The 6,902-nt window shown below is 47.5% G+C and overlaps 4 non-coding genes and 1 pseudogene across 4 annotated transcripts; all 5 read right to left on the reverse strand.

The window, feature by feature from the left end:
• Positions 1–514: 514 nt before the first annotated feature.
• LOC142280269 (U2 spliceosomal RNA) lies at positions 515–705 on the reverse strand. Its single transcript, XR_012742573.1, has one exon. It is a non-coding gene; the product is annotated as a U2 spliceosomal RNA (small nuclear RNA).
• A 1,387-nt stretch (positions 706–2,092) lies between these two features.
• LOC142280275 (U2 spliceosomal RNA) lies at positions 2,093–2,289 on the reverse strand. Its single transcript, XR_012742576.1, has one exon. It is a non-coding gene; the product is annotated as a U2 spliceosomal RNA (small nuclear RNA).
• A 696-nt stretch (positions 2,290–2,985) lies between these two features.
• LOC142280282 (U2 spliceosomal RNA) lies at positions 2,986–3,127 on the reverse strand (annotated as a pseudogene).
• Positions 3,128–4,514: 1,387 nt separating this feature from the next.
• On the reverse strand, positions 4,515–4,705 carry LOC142280270 (U2 spliceosomal RNA). The gene has a single exon (XR_012742574.1). It is a non-coding gene; the product is annotated as a U2 spliceosomal RNA (small nuclear RNA).
• A 1,387-nt stretch (positions 4,706–6,092) lies between these two features.
• LOC142280271 (U2 spliceosomal RNA) lies at positions 6,093–6,283 on the reverse strand. The gene has a single exon (XR_012742575.1). It is a non-coding gene; the product is annotated as a U2 spliceosomal RNA (small nuclear RNA).
• Positions 6,284–6,902: the final 619 nt, after the last annotated feature.

Here is a 6,902-nt window from a genome sequence, read left to right on the forward strand (position 1 = left end):
TCATGACCTCTCTTTTAGAATGTCCAAGAGCAAGCAAACTATTCCTCCAGGAGAGGGCGCCAACAGACTACTAAAGAGATCATCATTACTCAAAGAAAACCCCAAAAACCAATGCATGATAGGAATAAACAGGTAACTTTCTTTGGAGTGGAAGCGGAGAGATCGCACCAGATGCCAATTCTAGATGTTATCACACCTGTGGTCACTGCAGCAGCAGGTGAATCCACTTTGTCCAAAAGGGATCTATTCCATTCAATTGCAAATGATCTAGATAAGACAGAGAACTGCAGCACGGGGACATAGCCGAGTTGGTCAGGTTGAGTGGTGATGAGTTTGCTATTTGGATGAATAAAGAAAGTCAAAAGTGTGAAAGATAAAAAACAAAAGGAGGAAGTGTGAAAAGTGAATGGGCCAAATTGAGGTGCATATGAAGACGTATGCTTTCTTCCAATTCATTAAATCGGGCTAATATGAATCAGGTGAATTGAGTTCTGCTTTTGGAAACTGGGTTAAGAAGGGGTGCACCGTTCCTGGAGGTACTGCAATACCAGGTCAATGCGTGGAGTGGACAGAGCAAGCTCTTTTTCCATCTCCCTGTTCTAAAAATCCATTTAATATATGGTCCCCAGATAGGGGACGTATCAGATATTAAACTGATAAGAACAGATACTACACTTGATCTTAGCCAAAAGGCCGAGAAGCGATAACCAGAATTGGTTTGGGCCTCGAGTGGCACCCTGGCCTATGCCGGACACATCTTAGGGAGAGAGAGCGAGAGGGAGACAAACCCACGCCTACACAAGACATTTTGTCACCCAAGCCAACCCTTGAAAAGGCTGCTTTGCAGAGCCAAAACAAGAAGAATGGTGCGTTTTGCAGCCGCCGCCCACTGCAATGAATCTGAATAACTCCTCCTTTAGGGCGCAAGCAACTCCCCTCCCCCTTGCAGTCTTTCCAATTCACGATACAAAAAGACGGACAGGACAGGTTGCCTGACTTTCCGTCACTGCCACCCTTTGCCATCCTTACCCGTAGAAAGCCCTTTCATCATCCCCAAACCCTAATCTTTTCCCTTTCCTTCCCAGCCCCCAAACCCTGCCCTCTGTACCTTTCTCACCACCCGCTTCCCTTCTCCTGTCATCCCCCTACCACCCGGGAAAAAAAGAGATTGCCCCCTCCTTCCACTAGCCCACCCTCCCACCCAAAGAACAACTTCTTCTGCGCAGCTTGTTTTCTAGGCAGCAGCGCTATTGTGATGTCATCGGGGGGCATTGTGACAAGCCGCCAGTGTTCCGTCTCTTCATGTTGTGCACAGTTCAAACGGAAAATACATCAACAGGCAGACTACAGAAAAGCTTACTATCAAAGGTTAGAGGGGGGCTTTCTCAGAGGGCTTTTTACAGTTTTTCTATTCCCAATTAGCCGTTTAAGTGTACTTATTGAAAGTAGTAATTCTTTCATAGGCCGCCCTTTCTTAGTATTTGACGTTCCTTATATTGCGGTATGAGGCTTCGCAGTAGGTTGCAAACATTCATCACCCATGACTGTCCCCAATTGAGCTCAGAAGCTCAATGTCTATCATGACCTCTCTTTTAGAATGTCCAAGAGCAAGCAAACTATTCCTCCAGGAGAGGGCGCCAACAGACTACTAAAGAGATCATCATTACTCAAAGAAAACCCCAAAAACCAATGCATGATAGGAATAAACAGGTAACTTTCTTTGGAGTGGAAGCGGAGAGATCGCACCAGATGCCAATTCTAGATGTTATCACACCTGTGGTCACTGCAGCAGCAGGTGAATCCACTTTGTCCAAAAGGGATCTATTCCATTCAATTGCAAATGATCTAGATAAGACAGAGAACTGCAGCACGGGGACATAGCCGAGTTGGTCAGGTTGAGTGGTGATGAGTTTGCTATTTGGATGAATAAAGAAAGTCAAAAGTGTGAAAGATAAAAAACAAAAGGAGGAAGTGTGAAAAGTGAATGGGCCAAATTGAGGTGCATATGAAGACGTATGCTTTCTTCCAATTCATTAAATCGGGCTAATATGAATCAGGTGAATTGAGTTCTGCTTTTGGAAACTGGGTTAAGAAGGGGTGCACCGTTCCTGGAGGTACTGCAATACCAGGTCAATGCGTGGAGTGGACAGAGCAAGCTCTTTTTCCATCTCCCTGTTCTAAAAATCCATTTAATATATGGTCCCCAGATAGGGGACGTATCAGATATTAAACTGATAAGAACAGATTTTTTGATTTAATGAAGCTTTCCAAAGCACCGCAAAAATGCATGACCGAAGTCACACCAAAAACAGTGCAAAGGCTAGGATTCGTGTGGACCCCTCCGTGAGAAGAGGATCCCCAAAAATCAACCCCGTTCCTCCGAGCCAGAAGGCCACAGCGAGGGTCAGGGATCTTCGGTGCTCCCCCAAGCCGAAGCCTGGTTGAGCCTTGTTGTTGCTCCCAGCGTCCACCGAGGCATCTTACCCAAGTGGAGTAGGGAGCTACTAGTCGTTGGTTTCGCAGCCGAGACTGCCCGGACCGTCAACCGGTGTTGGTTTCTCAGCCCAAGGCTGACCGGACCTCCAACCGGGTGTTGGTTTCTCAGCCCAAGGCTGACCGGACCTCCAACCGGGTGTTGGTTTCTCAGCCCAAGGCTAACCGGACCTCCAACCGGTGTTGGTTTCTCAGCCAAAGCTGACCCGGACCTCCAACCGGGTGTTGGTTTCTCAGCCCAAAGCTGACCGGACCTCCGACCGGGATTATAAAAATTTCCCTTCTTAGCCAGAAGGCCGGGATAGGGCAATATGCTTGGAAAGTATGAATAGGCAAGGCGCGGCGTGCGACAGAGTCTGAGGCTTACCAGGGTCCCAACCTAGCAAGTTCAGACTCCCTCCAGGGTGTCCATTCCTGGGGCACATTGCACCATAACCCCCACACTTACTCAGTCTAATAGCCTCGATCCTGGTAGGGCCATGGTTTTCTCTAGATGGATATACTATCCTCCCAAAGTACTAACAAGCGCAACCTTCCAGTGTGCATTGCATCATTGTACTAAGGTGGCCGGAGCCTTAAACCACCTTTTCGAACGATACTACACTTGATCTTAGCCAAAAGGCCGAGAAGCGATAACCAGAATTGGTTTGGGCCTCGAGTGGCACCCTGGCCTATGCCGGACACATCTTAGGGAGAGAGAGCGAGAGGGAGACAAACCCACGCCTACACAAGACATTTTGTCACCCAAGCCAACCCTTGAAAAGGCTGCTTTGCAGAGCCAAAACAAGAAGAATGGTGCGTTTTGCAGCCGCCGCCCACTGCAATGAATCTGAATAACTCCTCCTTTAGGGCGCAAGCAACTCCCCTCCCCCTTGCAGTCTTTCCAATTCACGATACAAAAAGACGGACAGGACAGGTTGCCTGACTTTCCGTCACTGCCACCCTTTGCCATCCTTACCCGTAGAAAGCCCTTTCATCATCCCCAAACCCTAATCTTTTCCCTTTCCTTCCCAGCCCCCAAACCCTGCCCTCTGTACCTTTCTCACCACCCGCTTCCCTTCTCCTGTCATCCCCCTACCACCCGGGAAAAAAAGAGATTGCCCCCTCCTTCCACTAGCCCACCCTCCCACCCAAAGAACAACTTCTTCTGCGCAGCTTGTTTTCTAGGCAGCAGCGCTATTGTGATGTCATCGGGGGGCATTGTGACAAGCCGCCAGTGTTCCGTCTCTTCATGTTGTGCACAGTTCAAACGGAAAATACATCAACAGGCAGACTACAGAAAAGCTTACTATCAAAGGTTAGAGGGGGGCTTTCTCAGAGGGCTTTTTACAGTTTTTCTATTCCCAATTAGCCGTTTAAGTGTACTTATTGAAAGTAGTAATTCTTTCATAGGCCGCCCTTTCTTAGTATTTGACGTTCCTTATATTGCGGTATGAGGCTTCGCAGTAGGTTGCAAACATTCATCACCCATGACTGTCCCCAATTGAGCTCAGAAGCTCAATGTCTATCATGACCTCTCTTTTAGAATGTCCAAGAGCAAGCAAACTATTCCTCCAGGAGAGGGCGCCAACAGACTACTAAAGAGATCATCATTACTCAAAGAAAACCCCAAAAACCAATGCATGATAGGAATAAACAGGTAACTTTCTTTGGAGTGGAAGCGGAGAGATCGCACCAGATGCCAATTCTAGATGTTATCACACCTGTGGTCACTGCAGCAGCAGGTGAATCCACTTTGTCCAAAAGGGATCTATTCCATTCAATTGCAAATGATCTAGATAAGACAGAGAACTGCAGCACGGGGACATAGCCGAGTTGGTCAGGTTGAGTGGTGATGAGTTTGCTATTTGGATGAATAAAGAAAGTCAAAAGTGTGAAAGATAAAAAACAAAAGGAGGAAGTGTGAAAAGTGAATGGGCCAAATTGAGGTGCATATGAAGACGTATGCTTTCTTCCAATTCATTAAATCGGGCTAATATGAATCAGGTGAATTGAGTTCTGCTTTTGGAAACTGGGTTAAGAAGGGGTGCACCGTTCCTGGAGGTACTGCAATACCAGGTCAATGCGTGGAGTGGACAGAGCAAGCTCTTTTTCCATCTCCCTGTTCTAAAAATCCATTTAATATATGGTCCCCAGATAGGGGACGTATCAGATATTAAACTGATAAGAACAGATACTACACTTGATCTTAGCCAAAAGGCCGAGAAGCGATAACCAGAATTGGTTTGGGCCTCGAGTGGCACCCTGGCCTATGCCGGACACATCTTAGGGAGAGAGAGCGAGAGGGAGACAAACCCACGCCTACACAAGACATTTTGTCACCCAAGCCAACCCTTGAAAAGGCTGCTTTGCAGAGCCAAAACAAGAAGAATGGTGCGTTTTGCAGCCGCCGCCCACTGCAATGAATCTGAATAACTCCTCCTTTAGGGCGCAAGCAACTCCCCTCCCCCTTGCAGTCTTTCCAATTCACGATACAAAAAGACGGACAGGACAGGTTGCCTGACTTTCCGTCACTGCCACCCTTTGCCATCCTTACCCGTAGAAAGCCCTTTCATCATCCCCAAACCCTAATCTTTTCCCTTTCCTTCCCAGCCCCCAAACCCTGCCCTCTGTACCTTTCTCACCACCCGCTTCCCTTCTCCTGTCATCCCCCTACCACCCGGGAAAAAAAGAGATTGCCCCCTCCTTCCACTAGCCCACCCTCCCACCCAAAGAACAACTTCTTCTGCGCAGCTTGTTTTCTAGGCAGCAGCGCTATTGTGATGTCATCGGGGGGCATTGTGACAAGCCGCCAGTGTTCCGTCTCTTCATGTTGTGCACAGTTCAAACGGAAAATACATCAACAGGCAGACTACAGAAAAGCTTACTATCAAAGGTTAGAGGGGGGCTTTCTCAGAGGGCTTTTTACAGTTTTTCTATTCCCAATTAGCCGTTTAAGTGTACTTATTGAAAGTAGTAATTCTTTCATAGGCCGCCCTTTCTTAGTATTTGACGTTCCTTATATTGCGGTATGAGGCTTCGCAGTAGGTTGCAAACATTCATCACCCATGACTGTCCCCAATTGAGCTCAGAAGCTCAATGTCTATCATGACCTCTCTTTTAGAATGTCCAAGAGCAAGCAAACTATTCCTCCAGGAGAGGGCGCCAACAGACTACTAAAGAGATCATCATTACTCAAAGAAAACCCCAAAAACCAATGCATGATAGGAATAAACAGGTAACTTTCTTTGGAGTGGAAGCGGAGAGATCGCACCAGATGCCAATTCTAGATGTTATCACACCTGTGGTCACTGCAGCAGCAGGTGAATCCACTTTGTCCAAAAGGGATCTATTCCATTCAATTGCAAATGATCTAGATAAGACAGAGAACTGCAGCACGGGGACATAGCCGAGTTGGTCAGGTTGAGTGGTGATGAGTTTGCTATTTGGATGAATAAAGAAAGTCAAAAGTGTGAAAGATAAAAAACAAAAGGAGGAAGTGTGAAAAGTGAATGGGCCAAATTGAGGTGCATATGAAGACGTATGCTTTCTTCCAATTCATTAAATCGGGCTAATATGAATCAGGTGAATTGAGTTCTGCTTTTGGAAACTGGGTTAAGAAGGGGTGCACCGTTCCTGGAGGTACTGCAATACCAGGTCAATGCGTGGAGTGGACAGAGCAAGCTCTTTTTCCATCTCCCTGTTCTAAAAATCCATTTAATATATGGTCCCCAGATAGGGGACGTATCAGATATTAAACTGATAAGAACAGATACTACACTTGATCTTAGCCAAAAGGCCGAGAAGCGATAACCAGAATTGGTTTGGGCCTCGAGTGGCACCCTGGCCTATGCCGGACACATCTTAGGGAGAGAGAGCGAGAGGGAGACAAACCCACGCCTACACAAGACATTTTGTCACCCAAGCCAACCCTTGAAAAGGCTGCTTTGCAGAGCCAAAACAAGAAGAATGGTGCGTTTTGCAGCCGCCGCCCACTGCAATGAATCTGAATAACTCCTCCTTTAGGGCGCAAGCAACTCCCCTCCCCCTTGCAGTCTTTCCAATTCACGATACAAAAAGACGGACAGGACAGGTTGCCTGACTTTCCGTCACTGCCACCCTTTGCCATCCTTACCCGTAGAAAGCCCTTTCATCATCCCCAAACCCTAATCTTTTCCCTTTCCTTCCCAGCCCCCAAACCCTGCCCTCTGTACCTTTCTCACCACCCGCTTCCCTTCTCCTGTCATCCCCCTACCACCCGGGAAAAAAAGAGATTGCCCCCTCCTTCCACTAGCCCACCCTCCCACCCAAAGAACAACTTCTTCTGCGCAGCTTGTTTTCTAGGCAGCAGCGCTATTGTGATGTCATCGGGGGGCATTGTGACAAGCCGCCAGTGTTCCGTCTCTTCATGTTGTGCACAGTTTCAAACG

The sequence above is a fragment of the Anomaloglossus baeobatrachus genome, unplaced genomic scaffold (assembly GCF_048569485.1).
Source record: "Anomaloglossus baeobatrachus isolate aAnoBae1 unplaced genomic scaffold, aAnoBae1.hap1 Scaffold_4505, whole genome shotgun sequence".
Classification (NCBI taxonomy): domain Eukaryota; kingdom Metazoa; phylum Chordata; class Amphibia; order Anura; family Aromobatidae; genus Anomaloglossus; species Anomaloglossus baeobatrachus.